Source organism: Oryctolagus cuniculus, chromosome X (genome assembly GCF_051225735.1).
Source record: "Oryctolagus cuniculus isolate XC-2025 breed Fujian yellow rabbit chromosome X, ASM5122573v1, whole genome shotgun sequence".
In the NCBI taxonomy this organism is placed as follows: Eukaryota; Metazoa; Chordata; class Mammalia; order Lagomorpha; family Leporidae; genus Oryctolagus; species Oryctolagus cuniculus.
Window position 1 is genome coordinate 123,693,069 of NC_142888.1, and position 24,137 is coordinate 123,717,205.

The 24,137-nt window shown below is 40.7% G+C and overlaps 1 long non-coding RNA gene across 10 annotated transcripts in view; it reads right to left on the reverse strand.

The window, feature by feature from the left end:
* Nucleotides 1–215: 215 nt before the first annotated feature.
* Nucleotides 216–24,137, reverse strand: part of LOC149119740 (uncharacterized) — an 80,155-nt gene continuing 56,233 nt past the window's right edge. For 2 of the 10 annotated variants that reach the window (XR_016227634.1, XR_016227625.1), the window contains 4 exons: nt 4,708–4,833; nt 1,626–1,676; nt 674–857; nt 216–425 (listed from right to left, as the gene is read on the reverse strand). This is a non-coding gene — a long non-coding RNA (uncharacterized LOC149119740). Of the gene's footprint in view, nt 426–445; nt 858–977; nt 1,237–1,625; nt 1,677–4,707; nt 4,834–24,137 lie in introns of those variants that run through there. The other 8 variants (XR_016227630.1, XR_016227626.1, XR_016227627.1 and 5 more) reach the window with 8 other exon arrangements.

Genomic DNA, 24,137 nt, shown 5'->3' on the forward strand with positions numbered 1-24,137 from the left:
AGGAAGAGGTGTGGCTTTGCAAAGTGCCTGAAGTCTCCTGCTGATAGCGTTGAGATGAAACCCTGTCACTATTAGGGGATATCCAGAACCTAAGGCCTTCTACATCTTGCTTCTTGTATCCTTCTCTCTGATATGGCAGGTGCAGCCTAGTACAGCTGGTTGGAAATAAACTACTTACATATTCTACCAAATGAGATAGTTTATAAAATCTTTATTTTTATTTATTAAAGACAGAGTTACAGAGAGAAAGAGAGAGAGAGAGAGAGGTCTTCCATCCGCTGGTTTGCTCCCCAAATGGCTGCAATGGCCAGAGCTGCGCCAATTTGTAGCCAGGAGCCAAGAGCTTCTTCCAGGTCTCCCACGCGGGTGCAGGGGCCCGAGGACTTGGGCCATCTTCTACTGCTTTCCCAGGCCACAGCAGAGAGCTGGAAGGGAAGAGGAGCAGCCAGGACTAGAACTGACGCCCATATGGGATGCCAGCGCTTTAAGCCAGGGCTTTAACCTGCTGTGCCACAGCACTGGCCCCGATATTTTTGTTTTAAGGATTTTAATTATTTATTTATTTGAGAGGGAGACACAGAGAGAGAGGTCTTCCGTCCACTGGTTCACTCCCCAAATGACCACAACTGATGGAGCTGGATCAATCTGAAGCCGGGTGTCAGGAGCTTCTTACGGGTCAGCCATGTGGGTGCAGAAACACAAGCACTTGGACCATCTTCTACTTCTTTCCCCCGCCATAGCAGAGAGCTGTATCAGAAGAGGAGCAGTTGGGACAGGAACCAGCGCCCATACAGGATGCAGACACAGCAGGCAGAGGCATAGGCTCTACACCACAGCACTGGCCCCAAAAAGGCTATCTTTTTGGCACAGGAAAGAAATTACAAAGTGATTACAAAATATTTGATGAAGAACAGGATAGTGATACTCTATTTTTATTTATTTTAAAATATTTATTTTATTAATTTGAAAGGCAGAAAGAGAGAGAATATCTTCCATCTGCTGGTGTATTCCCCAGATGGCCATAATGGCCAGGGCTGGGCCAAGCTGAAGTCAGAAGCTGGGAGCTTCATTCAGGTCTTCCATGTGTGTGGCCGGGGCCCAAGCACTTGGGCCATCTTCTGCTGCTTTCCCAGGCACATTAGCAGGGAGCTGTATCAGAAGTCAAGTGCCCATATGGGATGCTGGTGTTGTAGGCAGGGCTTAACCTGCTATACCACAACGCTGGCCCTGTGATACCTATTTTCAGGGGTTTCAAAGCAGTAGTGAATCTTAAAAAAATCTCAGTGTTATAAAGCCTTATTTCCTACTATAAAACCAGATCTTTTTACCTCTACCCACTAAAGCATAGTCTTAATCTTTTACTCTGGATATTGCAATTAATGTTCAATGGACTAACAAAAGTGTTCCATCTTGGAATTACACATCACAACATAGTGCAAGTCCTTTGTTTTCGAGATCCAATATGTATTAGATGAAATAACTTGCCTGAGGTGATGTAACTAGTTAGTAGAAGAATCTTTTTTGCTTATACCATGATTAATTGAGTTGTGCTAAGGCATTAAGGTATAGAACAGTCAAATACATTTTTTCTCAAAATCGTCATGAAGAGTAGAAAATAAACTTACAAGGCACGGGAGATGCTCTTTGCTGCATTACTTGTGTATATTTCTTCTCAACTGTTAAAATAATAGTAATATGTATATCTGATTATAAACATTCAAAGGCAAACAGAAATATACGCTGTTCTTCCTCAAAACTAAACCACTTCAATATTTTAGTCTACCTTTTCCCTAGGGTTTATATCTATCTATTCTAATTCTTTGTGTTGAAGATTTACTTTATTTATTTAAAAGGCAGAGTGATCTAGACAGAGTGAGAGACAGAGGGAGAAAGGTCTTCCATCCACTGGTTCACTCCACAAATGGCTGCAATGTCCAGGGCTGGGCCAGGTCGAAGCCACGAGCCAGGAGCTCCATCTCGGTTTTCCACATGGGTGACAAGGGCCCAATTCTTTTTTTTTTTTTTTTTTTTTTGGACACGCAGAGTTAGACAGTGAGAGAGAGAGAGACAGAGAGAAAGGTCTTCGTTCCATTGGTTCACCCCCCAAATGGCCACTACAGCTGGCGCACTGCGCTGATCCGAAGCCAGGAGCCAGGTGCTTCCTCCCGGTCTCCCTTGTGGGTGCAGGGCCCAAGCACTTGGGCCATCCTCCACTGCCTTCCCGGGCCACAGCAGAGAGCTGGCCTGGAAGAGGGGCAACCGGGACAGAATCCGGCGCCCCGACCTGGAGTAGAACCCGGTGTGCCAGCGCCGCAGGTGGAGGATTAGCCAAGTGAGCCACAGCGCTGGCCAACGGCCCAATTCTTAGACCATCTTTTTCTTCTTTCCCAGGCTTATTGGCAGGTAGCTGGATTGGAATCAGAGCAGCTGGGACTCAAAACAGTGCTCCAATGTGGGATATTTGTCATTGCAGGCAGAGGCTTAACCTGCTGTGCCACACAACAGTTCCTGTCATTGTGTGTATTTTAAATTGAGTTTATTTTGTTAAAATTAATTTCTAATGTGATTTATTTATTTATTTATTTATTTAGAGTCAGGGTTACAGAGAGAAGGAGAGAGAGAGAGAGAGAGAAAGAGAGAGAGAGAGAATTTTCCATCCACTGCTTCACTCCCTAGATGGCCACAAGGGCCCAGGCTGGGCCAGTCCGAATCCAGGGGCCAGGAGTTTCATCTGGGTGTCCCACATGGATGTCAGGGGCCCAAGTGCTTGGGCCATTTCCTGCTGCTTTTCCAGGCCATTAGCAGGGAGCTGGATCAGAAATGGAGCAGTTGGGATACAAACTGGCACCCATATGGGATACTAGCATTGCAAGCTTTAGCTGCTATACAACAATGCTGGCATCTAAAATTAACTATAAATATATAGTATGCCCCCTGTAAAATGTAGTTTTAGAATATAGTTTAAATATAGTCCTTTTTTCAGGGACTTCAACTTACAAATAAGGTTCATGCCAGGAAGCTTTAAGAATCTAAAAATTTGGCTGGCACCGTGGCTTACTAGGCTAATCCTCCACCTGCGGTGCCGGCACCCCGGGTTCTAGTCCCGGTTGGGGCGCCTGTTCTGTCCCAGTTGCTCTTCTTCCAGTCCAGTTCTCTGCTGTGGCCCAGGAGGGCAGTGGAGGATGGCCCAAGTCCTTGGTCCCTGCACCCCATGGGAGACCAGGAAGAAGCACCTGGCTCCTGGCTTTGGATTGGCGCAGCGTGCCAGCTGTAGCAGCCATTTGGGCGGTAAACCAATGGAAGGTAGAACTTTCTCTCTGTCTCTCACTGTCTAATTCTGCCTGTCAAAAAGAAAAAAAAAAGAATCTAAAAACTTGACACCAGTCATAGTCTATCTTCAATTACATACACCATAGAGATTGAGAGTTTTACTAGAGCTGTTTGCTTACTTTTAAGGATTATTGAGTAATATACATTTGTTTGATAAAATAGAAAATGCATATTATCAGTAACGAAATGAATAATAAAATCATCTCCAATCCCTCAGCCCTGAGATAATTATCATTCTTTGTATATCTTTATCTCCATATTTTTGGAGCTCCACAAATGCATGCTGTGTGGACAGGGAGTGAATCTGATTAGGTGAACACCTTATAAGCACCGGGGGATGCAAAGGTGAGGGCCTGCACATGTGATTAGAAGAAGGAATGAAATCAAATACATCAACTTTTCCAGGGGGAAAAGGAAAAGGACTGAGATTTAAAATAAGGAGAGAGGAAGGAAGAGAGGGAGAGAGAACTGAAATGTCGAGGAGCCTGCTAACAGAACGGCATCTTTGAGGAAAGGTGGCTGTGAGGAATTGCCTGCGATAGAACACTCAGAGAAAGTTAAAGGACAAGGATGTTAAATAACCACCCCTGTATCAAAACCGAATCTATAAAGTAGAATAAGTCTGAAAAGTCTCTTAAAACGGAGAAAAAAACAGTTAGGAATAACATGGTAAACGAAGATATGAAGGTCATGGAATTCTTAAATATGTAGTACTGGAATTCCTGAAAGAGAAAATGGACCAAATGAAGGAGAAGCAATAGCGTAATAATAGGAAAAATCTCTCAGCTTAGGCTAATTAAGTTTTAGCTAGTTAAATCTTCTCCTTGATTGGGGAAAAAATACAGGATGTTCATTCATGCTGCTGAAAGGAATACATAGTGTAGCCAGTCTTTTTCTTTTGACATTTGCCAAACAGCAAAGAGGAAATCAGCATTTTTCCCTTGGGCAAAGAGACAGGAAGCTGAAAATATCAGCTGGCACTTGGAAAGACAAATATAGTGATTCCTTGGATGAGGTGTAGGAAGGCAGATAAAGAAGGATCTGAAAGAGGATGAAAGCATGAATGGAAGCTTGCTGGTTTCCTGCCAAAGGTAAATGTGTCTAAGGATTACCGTTCACCTCCAGGCGGACTACTTGAATGATAGGTTCCTACTAAGGAATAAACAGTCCTACACATGTTTTCTTGGCCAATCCAATAGACTGAAGACAAATGCCACAGAATTTCTATCTCTATCTATCCATTGATGATATCTGGGATAATCATAAGCAATGAACCAAAATCTTCCATACAATGCTTAATTGAAGGCATATGCCTTTGTGGGTTATATACTGTTTGTCATGTAATAACTTCAAAACATTTATTAATGGTATACTTACACGTGGAAAACAGGCATACAATTTCTGTGCTTCATGCTCTTTTTACAGGTGGAAATCAATGACAGCCTGGTCTCAGGAGTGTGCAAAGTGTCATCAAATGCCAGCATGAAATCAGATCATTTTACTCTGATTACCAAAAGGGGAGCAAATTAGTTCTCATTCCCACGAAAGAGATTTAAACAGTCACTCTAAATCCTTTCCCATTAAAGTGATGAAAACCATCTTAAAATATTCCACTTGAAGGTATGATTTTGCAGAAAATAATATATACACCACAGAGACCAAAGAGGGTTCTCATTAAAGAACTGGATAAAATTGGCTTAAAATCTCCTTCTACATCCTGTCAATGTCCAAGATTTTCCCAAGAATTTTATTGTTTTCAGTATTACGGGTTTGAGTAGAAGACAGTGTGTGTGTGTGGGGGGGGGGGTATTTCCAGTTCTCATGGTGACCACAGTTTCCCAGATCCTGCTATATTAGACCAGTTAATGGGGTGCCTCAGTCTCACAGGGACAGTCACTGAAGACACAGTGACAACACATAGGGAATCTAGCCTCATCTCTTAAAAAGACACTGGTGAGACCTAGGCTTACACTATCTACTGCATCATCTTCCAGGAGAAAGGGATTTGGCCTTCCAGATCCAGGCTCACAAGAACACACTTACTGACTTAAAGCACTTCTCTCCTGTGGAAGAGGCAGTCATAGCACGAGAGGGTGAGACTGCCAGGGGTCTTCCATTAGCCCAATTCTGCTGCCCAGGTGTGCAAAGAAGTATTTGCCTTCAGCAGCCAGGTTTCCTTGATTTCCATAAATATTACTTAAATGAAACAATAATTCTCATGTCTATTTTAATACTTGGTGTTTAATACATTTGAAGAGCTAAGGAGCTTTGATTTATTCTTATGTAGTCCTTATCCGTACAAGAAGTAACAGAGATCTTGAATTTTGAGGGTTTATTCATTGTTGTTGTTGTTGTTGTTGTTTTAAATTAGATCTACAGCCAATGTATGGTGTAGTTTCTGAGCTGAGATGAATGTCTTCTTTTATTTATTTAGATTTTAAAATTGTTACTTTTATCCACTTAGAATTGCCTTTCTTACCCTCTCTTCTCCCAATATAAGGCTTCTATTAGATGTCTAATTGTGTGTTAGCTATGTGCTTACAATGTTTAACAGGAATTAAAACCAATATGCCTTCTCTAAAATGCATCTCACTGGCAGAAACTCTATAGAAATTCATTCTCATTCCTCTTAAGGCCTGCTCAGCTGATAGTTGCTGGTGCAGCTGCGATAACAGCTTTGCCAATGTTGTCCACACCTGGTGCTTCAGCAAGACCCAAATATATAAGCATTCTTACTATCCTATTTACCTTAATCTGGAAATTATTTCCCTGTCTTGTGTAACGTGTATGTGAAGGTACTTTAAAAAGTTCATGGAAACTGTGTATTATGCAAAAACTATGCAGAGATGTCAATTTTTTTACACCAAAATAAATATACCTCTTCATTCTCCATGAACTTGTTGAACTTTTCTTATAGATACAAAACCACAGCATTCCCCTCACACCCTTACTTACTGAGTCCAGTTGCTTTGGCTCTCACTTCAGTACCAGAAAAATCACTGTTTCCTCCTTGTATTTGGAGTTTTATCAATAATCCACATGCACTGAGAATCTCAACTAGGCTACTTTGGAGGCTGAAAGTGATCCTGCACTCCAACCAACTAACCACTGTTCTCCAGTGTGCTCACTCGCTCGCTCTCTCTCTCTCTCTCCTCCCGTCTCCCAAGAATTCTGTCTTGGATTCTGAGACTGTTTAATTGAATAGCACCAATTATCTCCAAGGTTAGACATCTCAGGCATTCCATAAGTTCACAGCAATTCTAAGAACATGTGTCATAGGTATGGTTCAGAGACCATGACCCTACAACATTCCCCAAAAGTTAGCTCAAGTTTGGATAATTGTGTCTTCTAGAGATGGAAAAATAGTTTCCTCAAGGTTGTGTCTAAATGATGAATCTTACTCTCCAGGCTGGCTGCCATGGATTCTGACTCTGAATGTTGTCCTCCTAGTAAATCAGACTGACAGGATATATTCAGTTCCTCTTCCAAACCTCTCCCCTTCCTCAGCATACTCTTACTTCCACAAAAGTGAATGGTTTATTGAATAGATTGAAGTTGATAAGGCACAAAAAAGACTCGATTTTAATTTCCTCCGAGCACAGTTCCCTTTCTTGCTCTGATGGACCTCCTTGCCCTATCATTGAAAGTGAAGATTCCAGAGATTTGGTCACATACTTATACCAAAGAAAGTGTTTCTTGTTTCATTTTCAGATATTTTGAAGTGAAGCCTAGTTCAAATGAAAACTTCAATTTAATACTCAATACAAAGCTTCTCACCTCACCTACACTCATTCCTCTCTCCAAGTTCAAGCTCCACCATTAGATTAATAACTAGAAGTTTAGAGGATTTGTGGCATGTGTGCTTTGCTTTTCATCTATTCTTTTCCATTGTAACTCAGTTTCAAAGTGGGAGAGGTGCTTTAAAGAAAGGAGGGAAAACTGTTTGTTTAGTAGTAGAAATTTTTGTTTTCTCTTAGTGGCAAATGCTGTGTGTGAATGGTGACCAAATGCTAGCTTATTTGGGGAGCGTATTTATAGGCTCTTCAGAAATTTGCCTAAAGGGACTTCAGCACTACAAGTTATTAAAATATAGACAAAGTGCTTTCTGGTTAAAGTTTGCTGAACTGTCTCTTTCTTTTCTTTTAAACGCACTTATTTATTTGGAAAGTCAGAGTTAGAGAGAGACAGAGAGAGACACAGAGAGAGAGAGAGAGAGAGAGATCTTCCACACATTGTTTCACTCCACTGATGGTTGTGACAGCCAGGGCTGGGCCACGCCAAAGCCAGGAGCTAAGAGATTTGTCTGGATCTCCCATGTTGGGGGCAAGGGCCCAAGTATTTGGGCCATCTTTCACTGCATTTTCCAGGACGTTAATGGGGAGTTGGATTGGATGTGGAGCAGCTGGGACATGAACTGGCACCCATATGGGATGATAGCATTGTAGGCAGTGGCTTTGCCTACTATGCCACAATGCCCACCATCCACTCTCCTCTTTTCTTTAACCTGAAAGTAAATCCCAGGTCCTATTTCTTTAGAAGACTATCACCTAGGAGCCAGATGGCTCAAGCCTGCTTACTTCCTATGGCATATAGTCCTTTAGGGAGACTGACCAAGCCAGTTTGTGAACGTGCAGGCTGTCCTATTGCTGCTCTCTTTTCCTGCCCTGACATTACAGGTAATGGAAACAGCCTTTGCAACTTTCCCGGTGAAAGCAAAACCAAGTGTCTATGTTCACTCCTACTCCCCCCCCCCCGCCCCTGCATAAGAGATACATATCAAGTTTCACCAAAACTGTCTCAAAATGTTCCACTTCGGTGTCAACGCAAGGAGAGTTGATGCTTTTTTGTACCTTAACAAGTATCTAGCCTGGGAATCAAGAACAAGCCTCCCTAGCTGATGCAGACAGCTCCACGTGCTCTAAGTTGTTGTCTTAGAACCTTTTCCCCAAGCTGAGGAAGGGAAGGCATATCTTCTCCTGCTAAAAATTCCACCCTTAAATGAATGCACCTAGTTCAATGAATTGAGGAATTTCTTGTCTTCTCTTTCTAAGGCAGGTAGCAATGATGATGCTTGTAGGACTAATTTAACTACACTTCGGTAAGTCTTACTTGGATGTGTCTAGCAAATATTCTATGGAACGTGGGGTATTTACAAACCAGTGAAATCAGATTTGGGGCACTAACCAAAACATAATCTCCACAGTCCCATAGAAACCATCCTATCAGTATCCTCTCGCAACAGCAAGAAAAGGGCATACATGATGAGGATGCATCATATATGCATTTTTTAAATACACTTTTGTAAAGATTTATTTATTTATTTATTTGAAAGGCAGAGTTACAAAGAGGCAGAGACAGAGAGAGAGAGAGAGAGAGAGAGAGAAAATCTTCTCACTCCCCAAATAACTCATTCCCCAAATGACCGCAACGACCAGAGCCAGGCCAATCCAAAGTCAGAAGCCAGGAGCTTCCTCTGGGTCTCCCATGAGGGTGCAGGGGCCCAAAGACTTGGATCATCTTCCACTGCTTTCCCTGGGCCACAGCAGAGAGCTGGATCAGAAGTGGAGCAGCCAGGACTCAAACTGGCGCCTATATGTGATACTGGCACCGCAGTTGGCGGCTTTACTCACTATGCCACAATGGCTGCCTCATATATGCATTCAACTTAAACTGTAAACCCTTTGGCTTGGAACAGAGAAAGAAACAGGAACAGAGAGAAGGAGAAAGAAAGATTAAGAGTGGTAAGAGGATGGTGGGGGGGGGGGGATGAAAAGATGAGAAAAAGAAAAATTGAAATGATGAGGGTAAATCTCCACACCATTGTACTCAATAAGTAAACTAGTCAGGCCTATGTATCCATATTGAACTCAAAATACAGCACAAATATAGCTCAAATATTCTCATAATCTGTGTGTAGAATGTGATTCTAGCATTTAAAGATATCTTATTTTCATTCAATATGCAGCGCCTGTGATGTTTAAGTTTGTGTGTCAACTTGTCTGGGCCACAGGGTACCCAGGTACTTGGTCAAAGATTCTGGATGTGTCTGTGAGAGTGCATTGGAGCAGAATGATATTTGCACTGGTAGACAAATAGCCACCCTAATGTGGGTGAGCCTCATTTGATTGGCTAAAGGCCTCAATAGAACAACAACCAAAAAAACTCTCCTTTGAGCAAGAGGAAACTCACCCTACCTTGAGTTGGGACATTTATTGTCCTACCTTCAAACTTAAACAAAACCATGAGCTCTTGCTGAGTCTTTAGCCTACTGGTGCTCACAGTGGAACTTAACCTTCATCAGCTCTCCTGATTCTATACCATTTGGATCTTCCAGGTCCCTAGTTTTCTGACTGCAGGTCTTGGGACTTACCTGCCTCTATAATTGACAAGTCCTTATAATCTCTCTCTTTCCTTCTCTCCACATACACACAGACACAGACACACATACACAAACACATACACAATGATACTTCAAAAAGTTCATGTAAGTATAGAATTAGTAGATAAGTTCATTTTGAAGCAAAAATTAATGAATAGCTTTTCATACTATGCATTTTACAAATTTTTTGAAGATCACCCTTATGCACGAATTTAAAAAATTTTTCACCAAAATAAACTTATCTTTTAATTATTTTCCATGAATATTTTGGAGTGTCGTGTGTGTGTGTGTGTGTGTGTGCGTGTTTCCTATTGTTTCTGCTTTTCTGGAGAGTGCTGACTACTAATACAGCCCCTAAAGTCAAGCCAACTAATTTATATTAAAGCCAATGGAAGAAACAATCCTCATCAGCATTGGAGGGAAAACTAGATATATTGTACTGAATTCAAGGGGTTCTGAACTCTACTCTTGGAGACGATTTAAGGAATTTCCAAGGCTAATTTAATTTTAGACTTGCTGCTGCTTTCCCTCACTTAATTTATTCACTTCTGCATTTTGGAATATACTAATCTCTCTCTCTCTCTCTCTCTCTCTCTCTCTCTGTCTGTCTTTCTGCACACACACTCACACATGTATTTTAGGGACAGAGCAGAGAATTGGGAGAGGGAGGAGAAGGAGCCAGAGGAGGAAGAAGAGAAAATAATGTGATTGTCTTATGAACAGAATGGGGAATACATGTAGAATCAGCAAATTTAAGAGGTATTCCACAGCAGTTAACTCTTAACTTTTCCCTTAACTTTTTACTGTCATTTCAAGAATTTTTTTTTTTTTGCCAAATTGGAACCATTTAAGCAATTGAAGGGTTTAGTCATGACACTATAATGAATTAGCAGCTGTTAACTGCTTAACACCACAGGCATTCACCTAGACCTAGACCTGAAGAAGCCTTAAGTCCTCTGAGCATTTGAAAGTGTAAATGACGGTATGAACACTACTTTTCACTTTTGTCCTCCTTGACAGTGAAAGAACATTTAATTGAATCTTTTAACTATATGCCGTGTGGACATATGGGGTGGTAACTAGTGAGATTAGTTAACCAAAATTAAGGGCATCATTGCAGAAATTAGTTTGCTAACCCAGGTCTGAATCCAGGGCTTTTCCTTCTGTTCCACAGGCTGCTGTTACGGTGCTATGATAAAGAGTGCAGATTCTGGAGCCTGATTAGCTCGATTGGAATCCTAATGCTGTCTGCTTCTCTGCTAAAACATGGAAAAGATAATTAACCTTTGGGCTTTAGGTTCTTTATATATAAAATGGAAACAATGTAATAATACATTTAGCTTTTGAAAGGATTCAATGAGTTGAAATGCGTATTAAGTGCTTAGATTAATGCCTGGTAAATAGTGGTAGTGGCTATTGTTATCTCACAGGAAGTTCCCCATCATCATGAAACACTGGGACCTAATGATTTGAGATGACATCACTGCCGAAATAGTTTGTCACTGCACATCTCAGTGTGAATACCAGAATATTTTAGCAAGTGGCTCCACTACTTAATAGATATGTGGCTTTGGATGAAGTGCATCATCATCAGTTCCCTGTTTCATAAATCAGGGATGATACCAGCACTTATATCATAGAATTGTTAGGATTTAATGATAAATGTGTTAATGCTTTACCAATCTTGCTTTTTAAAAGATTTATTTATTTGAAAGTCAGAGTTATGGGTGAGGGGGAGAGAGAGAGAACCTTCCATCTGCTGGTTTACTCTTCAGATGGCCACAGTGGCCAGTGCTAGGCAGGCTGAAGCCAGGAGCCAGGAGCTTCATCCAGGTCTCCCACATGGGTGGCAAGGGCCCAAGCACATGGGCCATTTTCTGCTGCTTTTCCCAAGCTGTTGACAGGGAGCTGGTTTGGAAGTGGAGCAGTCAGGACATGAAGCAGCGCCTATGTGGGATGCCAATATCTCAGGCAGCAGCTTCTACCTGCTACACAACGACACTGACCCACAAATTTTACAAATGTTTTAACATTGGCTGCCACTTTTGACAATTCATAAAGAAACTGAAATGATATAGTAGGATTGAAAAATATAGGGCCTAAGCTGTAACTTGAAAGACTAAAGTTTAAATAATGAAAAATCTTATAATAATGGAGATCATTAAATTCTGATATAGAATGCTCTCAAGACTGATAGAATTGATTTTCTTCATAATAATTTTTTAAAGATTTATTTATTTATTTGAAAGTCAGAATTACACAGAGAGAGGTGAGGCAGAGAGAGAAAGAGGTCTTCCCATCTGATGGTTCATTTCCCAATTGTGCACAATGGCCGGAGCTGAGCCGATCCGAAGCCAGGAGCCAGGAGCTTCCTCTGGGTCTCCCATGTGGGTGCTGGGGTCCAACAACTTGGGCCATCTTCTACTGCTTTCCCAGGCCATAACAGAGAGCTGGATAGGAAGTGGAGCAGCTGGGACTGGAACCGGCACCCATATGGGATGCTGGCGCTTCAGGCCAGGGCTTTAACCCACTGCGCCACAGCACCCGGCCCCTGATTTTATTCAGACTGACATATAATTACTAAAGCTCTTTTATAGAACATTTTTGATAACATCTGGATTCGAAGAAAGAGTCTTCTGCAATATGTTTAATTTTTCAGAACTAAAAGTTTGCATACTCCACTAAGTCAGATTTATAAAAAATCTTTAATAATTTTTGTACCTTAGTTCTGGAAATCCTATTCTGTCCTTAGGACTTTGAAAACTCATTTGGGATATATATATATTTTTAAAACTCTGATATGTTCTTTCTAAGATAAAACAGTGCAGAGATTTGTAATTTCAATATTACGAGTCTTTGGGGATTTTCAGAATATGCTTTATAAGGGCTCTATTCTGGACCACCTGATATGATTATGCAGAAGTAGATCTTGAGAGATCTTACCTAACAATTGCTGAATAGTTTGAGTCTCTTCTAAAGCTAGGCATTTTCTGCATAGATGTTTTGGCTATAATGTGAAATAAAGAAACCCAATACAGATAAATTTCTATTATCCACAATAATAGAGGCAGTCAGTGTTGAATAAAGCACTGTGCACCTGCTGAGTGGAAAGGAAAAGTTCATTCAAGGTTAAAGGCATCTTTTCACTTGTATTCCTCCAGATTGTTAGGCCCTCATACTCATGCATTTTTGACGTATTATTCTTTCCCTTGATCGTAGGACTCCAGCCCTTGGCTTTATATTTCATCTCTTCAAACCCATCTGAAGTGTTCAATTTGCCAACGCAGAGTGTGTAATTTCTTTAACTTACAAAACTCACTTCTGAACTCTCAATGTGGCTACCCCCTTAACTCCATGTTCCAGAGCCCCAGGGATGATTCTAATGATACTAGTTCTAGCTGTACAGAAGGGGGAAAATTTAATACGACTCAGTCAGGTAAGATATAACTCTGTACATTATGAGAAACAACTTGTTATCTTAGTTACTTCATTCTGAGTTAATTACATTGCTTTTTCCCCTTAACTTTGTCTAATAATTATAGTTATCTGAATTTATGAACAGTATTTGGATAAATACACACATGTTCACATGTGCACACAACATGATGTCCAGATGTCTAGCAACAGTCAGCAAAGTGCAGTTATGAGATCAAAGTTTATGTAATTAACTTACAGAGTGTGAATTGTTAAAATACAGAGTGTGGCTAACTATAACTATAGTCACATATGTATGAATAGTTATTATATATAGTAGATATACATACATGTGTGGTTATATATGGCCATGGTTCATATTTTTAAATGATTTACTTGAAATGCAGAATTAGAGAGAAGGAGAGACAGAGAAAGAGAGAGAGAGAGAGCTTCTGTCTGCTGATTCACACCCCAAATAGCCACAATGTCTGGGGCTGGGCCAGGAGAAACCAAGTGCCTGAATCTCCATCCAAGTCTATCTCATGGCTGTTTGGTGCAAGCACTTGGACCATCTTTTGTTGCTTACCCAGGCACATTAGTGGAGAGCCAGATTGGAAGTGGAGCAGCCAGGACTTGAACTGGTGCTCATATTGAATGCTGGCAACAACGGTAGTGGCTTAACTCACTGCACCACGATGCTGGTCCTCATGCTTTAACAAGAAATATATTAAAATAGTTATATAGATGGGGCCAGTGATATGGGACCATGGGTTAAGCCACTGTTTGCAATGCCAGTATTTGGAGTGCCCGTTTGAGTCTCAACTGCTCTGCTTCCCTCCCAGCTTCCTGCTCATGCACCTGGGAAGGCAGTGGGAAATGGCCCAAGTACTTGGTCCCCTGCGACCCATGTGGAAGACCTAGATGGAGTTCCTGGATCCTGATTTCAGCCTGGCCTACAGCTGGTTGTTGCATTCATTTAGGGAGTGAACCAGCGGATGGAAGCTCTCTCGCTCTCTGTCTATCTATATTTCTTCCACTCTGCTTTTAAATAGATGAATAAATATTTCAAAAAGCAAGACTGTTATGAATATATCTAGAGTTATATATAGTTATATATACAGATAAAATTTGGGGCAATATGATAAGATACTCAGTTTTGTAAACATTGTTCTTTTGTGCAAATGAATCCTAAACTATTGTTTCTCACTAAGAGTTCACCAGAAGACTTCATCGTTTATCTTTTGGTTAGTCCCCTGATAGACAGTGAAGTACAGACAGATAGTGAAGTGTGTGTGTACACTCCATTATTTCAAGTGTACTTCTTTTCTCTTTGAAGTAAATTTATAGAGCAGGCCATTAACTATCCTTTTAATAATCTTCAATTAGAACATTCTTCAGTTGTACTGATGTTAGAAAATGTGAACTTTTTATATAGCCATAAAAAGATTTGTCAAGTCAAATGCATGGGTTGCTTAAAGAACTTATTGTTTGAGTATGGTCTTCCCTTGCCTAAGTCATTTCTTGTTGGTTAAGAAAGCACAGGAATTCACTGAGGTCTATAGAAAAACTATTTATCCTATTGCCAAATAATTACTTATTTGATAAATCAGCTAGGAGATTTTTCCAATAAAGCACAGCTCTTAATTGGTCCCTCTTTGATATAGGCCAAAAAGTACAGTGATTTCTTGATGAATACTGATATTTCTAGAAAACTCAGCTGCCTTGTTTTATTTATGTTCTGAGGACATTCATTCAGATGAGCTCAGCATAATAAATACAGATGATGCAAATTAAGCTATCTACTAAAATATAAAAATATAGTAATCATTAGCAATACACTTCTTTCACTGTTGCACTAAACTTTTTTTTCCCTGTTTCTCGGGCAAAATGTGACCATGTATTTATTATCCAGCTTAAATTATTTGCAAGTCTGGAGTAACAATCATATGTCTCTTCTAGTCATTAAAAATATACAGCTGCAGAATTATTCTCAAATCCATGCTACAGACTTTTGTATAAAATGTTTATAAAACCACTGGAAGAACAAGCGAGATGGTACAGTTTTGCTTGGTATCCTGAACTGGCTTCCCAGTGGAGGTGTTTCCTCTTTCAAAAGATCTCCTAAAAGAAACTGTAAAATTTTCCATAAGGTCAGATATTGTCTGCTTCACTATGAAGAATGCTAGCTAAAAATTCTAAGGTTAATATGTAGAAATGAGTAAGACATGAGCTAGTTTTATTTGTTCAACTTAGGTTGTTACCATGAACTAAAAGTGTGCTTAATCATTTCTGGCATTGAGAGTTTTCCTAAATGAGATTAATGATTGAAGAGGAGCTCCAAGCTGTGCAAAGGAAAACAGAACTTCAAATAGAAAGAGAAAATCTGGACATATTTCACGAAAAGTTTGTTTTGCTATATATTTCATTTCTTTCCTTTTTAACTATGAAAACACATTTTGAAGTCACTTAAGGTAGTAGTTTCTAAACTGATCAGTTGAAGCCCTCATTGGCCACTGCCCTGGAGAGGCACCCCAGAAAGGGAGACACTGTCTTCCTTAGCCCCTCGAAGCAGCTTTCTATCCTTTTCACATAGCGGTCTTCTGTGTAATATTTCAAAGAACTCCATTACCAAGAAAACTGAAAGCATCACACTGAATAATGTCCTTTGCTAAGACCCACAATTTTAATTTACTCTAAGTTCTGTTAGTTGAGAATCATTTGTTATCATTATGGGCTATGTGGAAATTAGTGGAAACAATTATGATTCTTGTTCTACAAAGCACCAACTGTTTTTTGTAAAGATGAGACTTGAATCGAGACTGAACATTTTACTTTCGGGACCCTGAGTAATCTGTATGAAAAGCCTTTTCTTTCTTATTTAATTTTTGGGAGGGCATTTCTAAATGACTGGAATGCCTCAAAAGAAATTTTGGATATAAAATGTCACCTGGGTTTCCTCTACTCATAAAGCTACCAGACAGTTGAATTAAGATGTGTCTTGAATAATGTGCTGTTTAATTTCAAGGCTGGCAATTCTGACAATGTGCTAGGTTTAGTAATAATATACATGAGCTATTTGAATTGGCATGACATTAATTTGTTCAAAACCAAGGCTCTTTGCTCTTAATTTTCAAAGTTTTTTTTTAATAAATTAACACAGTGCAGGGTATTTGGAGCTGGAAATTATATTAATGCTGGGACTCAAACATGCTTTTTATTGATGTAAAGGTCAAGGCAAGCAGAACAGATATTGTATAGTTCCTATCCCTTGGTTTGGAGCAAGTCCTATGGGAACTTCACTCACAGGGTTGACCCTAAGGTAGAAAAATTTTTAAATTTGGACACAACTAAAGGGTGCTTGCCCAATACTATCTTCAACTGTATAGCTTAGGTGGAGCATCAGATTCACCATCAAAAGAAGCCATAGTAAGACAAGAAAATGGTACCAAACCCTAAGTCTTACAGAAGTGAAGACAAAAAATAAACAAATAATAGCAGCAGCATAGACAACTTGACAGAAAGTTTGAAGTAGGATCAGATGTCAAAAATGGGTATAATTCAGATGTTTTTCAAACTTTATAAAAGGAAAACCACATGCCCTCTTTTAAATTCATGGCTCAGCCACTTACTAATGGTGTAGCATTGGTTATATACCATTAACTCCTCTGCACTTTGGTTTCACATCTTTAAAATAAGAATATCAATTTCTACCTTACAGATGTTAAGAATCGATGTGTAAAAATAATGACTGGGGTGTTGCCACATAGTTGGCATTCAACAGTCTATGTTATTACTATGGTAAACTTTTTGTTAAGAAAGCAAAGACATACTTTTTCTATCTGAAAGAGCTTTGTACTAAGGGAATCAGATATAATGAGACATTGTCAAAACAACATGAAAAATCCTGAATGTATAAGAAAAGATAACACTCACTGTTTTCTCTGTAGTAAGATTTATACTAACAACACATTGCATATATTACCTTATAATCCTCATCCCTATAAGTAGAATTGTTGGTTACTGATGCCACTTTACATTACGGGAAACTAGGCTCACAGAGATGAACTTGCCCATTGTCTAGACAAAGTGGCAAGTAGTTGAGATTCAACATCACCTATGTTTAATCCTGAAATTATGCTTGAAATTACACTGCCTCTCCATGACGCATGCTGATCCAAAGGCAGGAGCCAGGTACTTCTCCTGGTCTCCCATGGGGTGCAGGGCCCAAGGACTTGGGCCATCCTCCACTGCACTCCCTGGCCACAGCAGAGAGCTGGCCTGGAAGAGGGGCAACCGGAACAGAATCCGGTGCCCCAACTGGGACTAGAACCCGGTGTGCCGGCGCTGCAAGGCAGAGGATTAGCCTAGTGAGCCGCGGCGCCGGCCTAACTTCAGTTAACTTTTTAAAAAAATTTTAAAAGATTTTATTTACTTATCTGAGAGGTAGAGTTACAGACAGTGAGAGGGGGAGACAGAGAGAAAGGTCTTCCTTCCGCTGGTTCACTCCTCAAATGGACTCAATGGCCAGAGCTGCACCTATCCGAAGCCAGCAGTCAGGAGCTTCTTCCCAGTCTCCCACATGGATGCAGGGACCCAAACACTTGGGCCGTCTTCTACTGCTTTCCCAGGCCATAACAGAGAGCTGGATTGGAAGAGGAGCAGCTGGGACTAAACCAGCACCCATATAGGATGCCGGCCCAGGTGGAGGATTAACATACTATGCCACATCGCCGGCTCTTCAATTAACTTTTTTTCTATTTGAAAGGCAGAGTTACAGAAAGAGAGAGAGAGAGAGTCTTCCATCCACTGGTTCACTACACAAATGGCCATAATGGCTGGGGTTGGGCCAGGCTGAAGCCAGGAGACAGCAGCTTCTTCCATGTCTCCCATGTGGATGCAAGGGCCCAAGCATTTGCTTTCCCAGGTGCATTAGCAGAGAGCGCATCAGAAGTGGAGCAGCCGGGACTAGAACCTGCACTCATTTAGGATGCTGGTGCTACAGGCTGTAGCTTAACCCCTATGCCACAGCACCAGCCCCCTGCAATTAATTTTTATCTGAAGTAATTGCTAGAATCTCAATGCGACTTTTTTTTTTACAAATTTAACAATTTTCAACATGTTATATTCCATCTATAGGAAGTTCAATTATTTTGGAGAAAGAAAAAAATGAAAAAAAAGTGAGGTTACATTTGTTATACCAAATATTATATATGTGTGATAAAGCTAAAATAATTAAAATATTGTGTTAGTGGCTTTAGGATAGCTAAAGAGAACAATGGAGTAGAGTAAATAGCTGAAATCAAGAGTAAGTTGAATATTTAGGAAGGCATAAAGTCCGATATTCATTTCATCTTGAACTCCCAATTTCCGCACAGGTTAAAGAATGGAAATTTAAAACATCTTGTATTAGGATTCTATAGAGAGATAGAATTGATAGGCTATGTATATAGGTATATTAAGGGAGATATCTTAGGGGATAGGCTCACATGAGGTAATAGCTGAGAAAGTTCTATGATAGGTCTTCTGCAGGTTGGAGACTCTGGGAAACTGGTAGCATGGCTCAATTGAACTCTAAGGGCCTCAGGACCAGGAAACCCAAGGGTATAACTCTCAGTTCAAGGCAAGAAGGCTTCTGGTTTAAACTCTGAAATCTAAAGGCCCATAAGTGTGGAGTTCAAGGCAGAAGTCCAAGTATGTACCAGCTTTGAAAGCAAGAGATCATTTAGCCTTCCAAATTTATTCTCTAGCTCTGCATCCTATTGATGGTGTCTACCAACACTGAGCAGATCTTCCCAACTAGTCCACACAGACTCACATGCTAATTTCATTTGAAAACACCCTCACTGACACATCCCAATTAACACTTTCCCAGGTTTCTATGTTCCTTAATTCAGCCATGTTGGCACCTAAAATTAACCATCACATGGGATCACTGTAAAAACTAGGAAAAAATATTACTACTTTAAGAATCTGATGATAGAAGCCGACTATTCTAAAAATAATTGTATTTGACTAAATAGAAGTTTAAATATCCCATAAATAAAGATGCATTGCACCAAGAAGCTAGCATTTGGGGAGGACAAACAGAACAAGACTTTAGGTATAAGAAAAAATATTCAAATGGGAGAGGTTATTTATTTACCCTGAAGTTAACATACAGTTATCTTTTAATTAGATGAACTTTAAAGCACTATAAACAAAAATGACAAATAGACCAGGAAAAAATGGTTTTAAAACATGATAGGTACCAGGGTAAGTATTAAAGACCTATTACTGATTAAACACTAAATTACTAACATCCTGTTCCAAGCTTGGTTCCCAGGGAAACAAATTCTAAATCAGGACTTTTCATGTACTAAGTTTATGAGGGCGTGCTCTTGGGATCAATATCTGTATGGTGCAAAGAAAGCAATAACAGACATAGGAGTTCTATGGCTTCTCTTCTCTCCCAGGAGAGGTGTAGAGTTGAGATACTTCTTTAAGACAGAGGGCCAGGACTTTAACCCTGCATTGACCAGTCATTGGATGAAGACTGATTTCTGGGAAAAAGCATGATTTTGGTGAGGCACTCAACTAAGTTATCAGACACTGACATTCTTGGTAAGTGTGGGGAATGTGTCTTGGTCCTGAAAAGGGGATGTGTGTGGCACGCCATGAAACTCATTTAGATATTATAATGGGAAAAAAATAGATGGAGGATAGGAACAGACTATGTTCTCAAAATTAAATGCATATGACCAGGCTGACGCTATGGTGTAGTGGGGAAGGCTGCTGCCTGCAGTGCCAGCATCCCTGCTGGTGTGCCTGGGAAAGCAGCAGGAGATGACTCAAGTGCTTGGGCCCCTGCACCCACATGGGAGACCCAGGAGAAGCTCCTGGCTTTGGTTCGGCCCAGCTCTGACCATTGTGGCTGCTTGGGGAGTGGACCAGTAGATGGAAGACCTCTCTCTCTCTGACTCTGTCTCTGTCTTTCTATAACTCTGCCTTTCAAATACATAAATAGGTTTTAGAAAATGCATATGATCAGCAAAAGTGAAAAATAAGTGGTAACTTAAGGATATGAATTTAAGACAGGATTACTTTATGAATTGAATAGGTCTCTTAAAAATTTCAGGTGTTCTCAATGTAGTAATAAAAGGTGGGGCTTTTGAGAGGTGATTAGGCCATGAGGGTTCATTTCTCATGAATAAAATAAAGGCCCCCATAAAAGAGGCTTCACATAGTGTTTAACCCTTCTGTCCTTCAGCCTTCTCATCTGGGAACACAGCATTTCTCTTCTCCAAAAGATGCAGCCATCACTAGCCCAACAAACCTGCTAGAACCTGGGTCTTGGACTTCCCAGTCTCCAGAATTGTGAGAAAATAAATTTCTGTTACAGTAGCACTAAGACATCTTATTTAACCAACTAATTAGCAATAATTTCCAAATAACCTAATCAATGTATCAGGGATACAGTGTATAGACATACCACACAGTCTTCAGAACAAGTTGGCACATTTTGGAACGCAATTTGGATATATATGCATTAGCTCATGTACCATAATCCATTTAAATAGCAAAGCTAAATACAAATGTATGTAGAGTTATGTTATTGTCCTGATAAAAACACTCAATGACACACCAGGGTACCTAAAAAAACACCTCAAAACTCCTACCCACATTCCATGAGGCCTTCCATGATCTGGCCTTTTCTATCAAAACCCTCCCACTGATGACTTCACCCACATGATCAGTTCACCAGTTCTCTTTCAGTTCTTCAAATTTCCTAATTTCTATCCCACTCAGAGTCTTTTTTTAAATGCAAATGATTATGGCAGTTTTATCTGTAATGGCTGAAAACTGGAAAAACCTGAATGTCCTCCGACTGGGGAAGATGACATGCATACAATGAAGTGTTGCTCAGCCAGTTCCTGGCTTCAGCTGGCCCAACCCAGCTCTGGCTCCACCCAACTATCCACTGAGGGCATCTGGGGAGTGAACCAGCAGATGGGAGTGCTCTCTCTCTCTCTCTCTCCTTTCTCTCAAATAAATAAATATATAGAAAAAGGTACAAACTATTGACTCATATAACCACATGGATGAATCTCAAAGATATGATGGTAAGTGAAAGAAGCCAGACTCAAAATGCTAGATTTATATGACATTCTGGAAAAAAAATCTTTGCCACTTCAAAATTTTATGCTGATGAAATCTCAGTCCTCACAAATAATAATACATAACTAGTCCTGCTGGTAACCCTCTCTTGGGACTCAGGAGATATGTGCCGTCCCTTCAGCCTTCAGATTTGCAGCTGGTTTTTGTTCCTTGCTATAGCTAGCCTGAAGGTGTTTTGACATCCCATTTCAGCACCCCTGGTCTTATCCACATCTGTCCTTTTATTGAACTCTTCCTACTTATCTAGGTGATGTGTTATTTGTTTTCAACCAGGATATTGACAGATACAGATTTATCTTTGGAACTGGATATAATTATTTTAATGTTTATAGAAAATAACTGTTCAAGATTAGCTAAGATCTTTGTGAAAAATAACAGTGAATAATTGAGATTTGCCTAATCAGATACAAAAACAGAATAAAATTACAATACTTTGCTACTGACATAGAAATGACAAATAGATAACCAACACAGAATTGAAAATTGAAAATAAAATGTTCAAGAATACATAGGGAGTGAGGAAGGAAGGAAGGAAAGTATCATTATATTAAATTGTATCTGTGAACTACAATAAACCTGTTCTCTTTATATTTTTTTTACAGGCAGAGTGGACAGTGAGAGAGAGAGACAGAGAGAAAGGTCTTCCTTTTTGCCGTTGGTTCACCCTCCAATGGCCGCTGCTGCCAGCGCGCTGCAGCCGGCGCACTGCGCTGATCCGAAGGCAGGAGCCAGGTGCTTCTCCTGGTCTCCCATGGGGTGCAGGGCCCAAGCACTTGGGCTATTCCTCCACTGCACTCCCTGGCCACAGCAGAGAGCTGGACTGGAAGAGGGGCAACCGGGACAGAATCCGGAGCCCCGACTGGGACTAGAACCCAGTGTGCCGGCGCCGCTAGGTGGAGGATTAGCCTATTGAGCCATGGCGCCAGCCTGTGAACTACAATAAACCTGTTCTCTTTATATTAATAAGTAAATAAATAACCAGAAAAAAGAATACATAGGATCAAAATTTTACTTCAGTAAAATTTATTAATTAATGATATGAAAATGTTATGAAATTAACAATATGAAAATAATCCTAATCAAGTAGAAAACTAATTTAGACACTTATCTTCCAACAAATAAAAAATGAATTTCAGATGGTTTAAAGATCTAAGCATAAAATGTAAACTAAAGGTTAAGTAATATTTAGAGCAATATTTCGGGGGCTGGTGCTGTGGCATAGTGAGTAAAGCTGCCAGCTACAGTGCCAGCATCCCATAGGGGCACCGGTTCAGGTCCTGGCTGCTCCACTTCTTATACAGCTCTCTTCTATGGCCTGGGAAAGCAGTAGAAGATGGCCAAAGTGCTTGGCCCCTGCACCTGTGTGGAAGACCCGGCATAAGCTCCTGGCTCCTGGCTCTTGGCTTCAGATTGGTTCAGGCTCCAGCCATCGCAGCCGTCTGGAGAGTGAAGCAGCAAATAGAAGACCTCTCTCTCTTCCTCTCCTTTTCTCTCTGTGTAATTCTTTTTTTTTATTTGACAGGTAGAGTTGAAGACATGAGAGAGACAGAGAAAGGTCTTCCTTCTGTTGGTTCACTCCCCAAATGGCAGCTACAGTCAGCACTGTGCTGATCTGAGGCCAGGAACCAGGTGATTCTTCCTGGTCTCCCATGCGGGTGCAGAGCCCAAGCACTTGGGCCATCCTCCACTGCCCTCCTGGGCCACAGCAGAGAGCTGGCCTGGAAGAGGAGCAACCAGGACTAGAACCCGGCACCCATTTGGGATGCCAGTACCACAGGCGGAGGATTAACCCAGTGAGCCACAGCACCGGCCCTCTCTGTATAATTCTGACTTTCAAATAAATAACTAAATCTTTTAAAGAAAACAATATTTATTCAAATTTGGAATGGAGGATACTGTTAAATAAGAAAAAAAAACAAACAATAAATTAAAATTATGATAACATATAATGAGAAATTCAAATATATTGTTCAGAAGGCAGAGTGACATAGAGAGGGAGAGAAGGACACAGCTGGTTTACTCCTCACATTCCCCAATAGCCAGGGCTGGGCCAGGACAAAGCCAGAAGCCAGGAACTCTATCTGGGTCTCCCACATGGGTGTCAGGACACAAAAATTTGATAATTTGATCTATCATCTATTGCTTTCTCAGGCACACGAACAGGAAGTTGGATCAGAAGCAAAGCAACCAGGACTCTGATATGGGAGGCTGGTGTTGCAAGCAAACAGCTTAACCCAACAAACCACAACACCAGCCCCTACAAATTATTTTAAATAGAAAATCTGCAGGAGGTTCCAAGATGGCAGAATAATGACAGGATGGTCCAACTTATACAGGGTGAAATTAATATTTAAAAAGGGGAGAAAGTACACTCCTATGGTAATGTAACAGGAGAACCCAGTAGGATACCCAGAAAAACAATAGAAACAATCCAGACCAGCACTGAAAGAGCAAATACACAACAAAAAACAACAAAAGCTTGGATCCAGTGAGGAAGACTTCTGCCCTGGCAAGCTAGGTGGGTAGTTGCAGCCCCACCTCCAGTGCACGCACCCAGCCAAACAGGGAGAGCCACAACAATTCAGAAGAATTTCTTCCCCTTCTGAGCCAGCTGTATCATGCCAGTTGCCTAGCAACAGGAGAGGAGGGGGAGCTGCCCCTACAGAGGGGAAGCACTACCTACTGGATTCTCCTACACACCCAGCACCATCAAGAAGGGAGTGGGGATGCAGTGGGCTTATATTTTGTGAGCATGCGAACCTCAGACCTAACCAGAGGACCACACCCACTGACACTGAAACTGGTTGGGAGGACCACACACAGACAGCAGCTCTGGGAACACTTTAGTTTCCTTATAAGC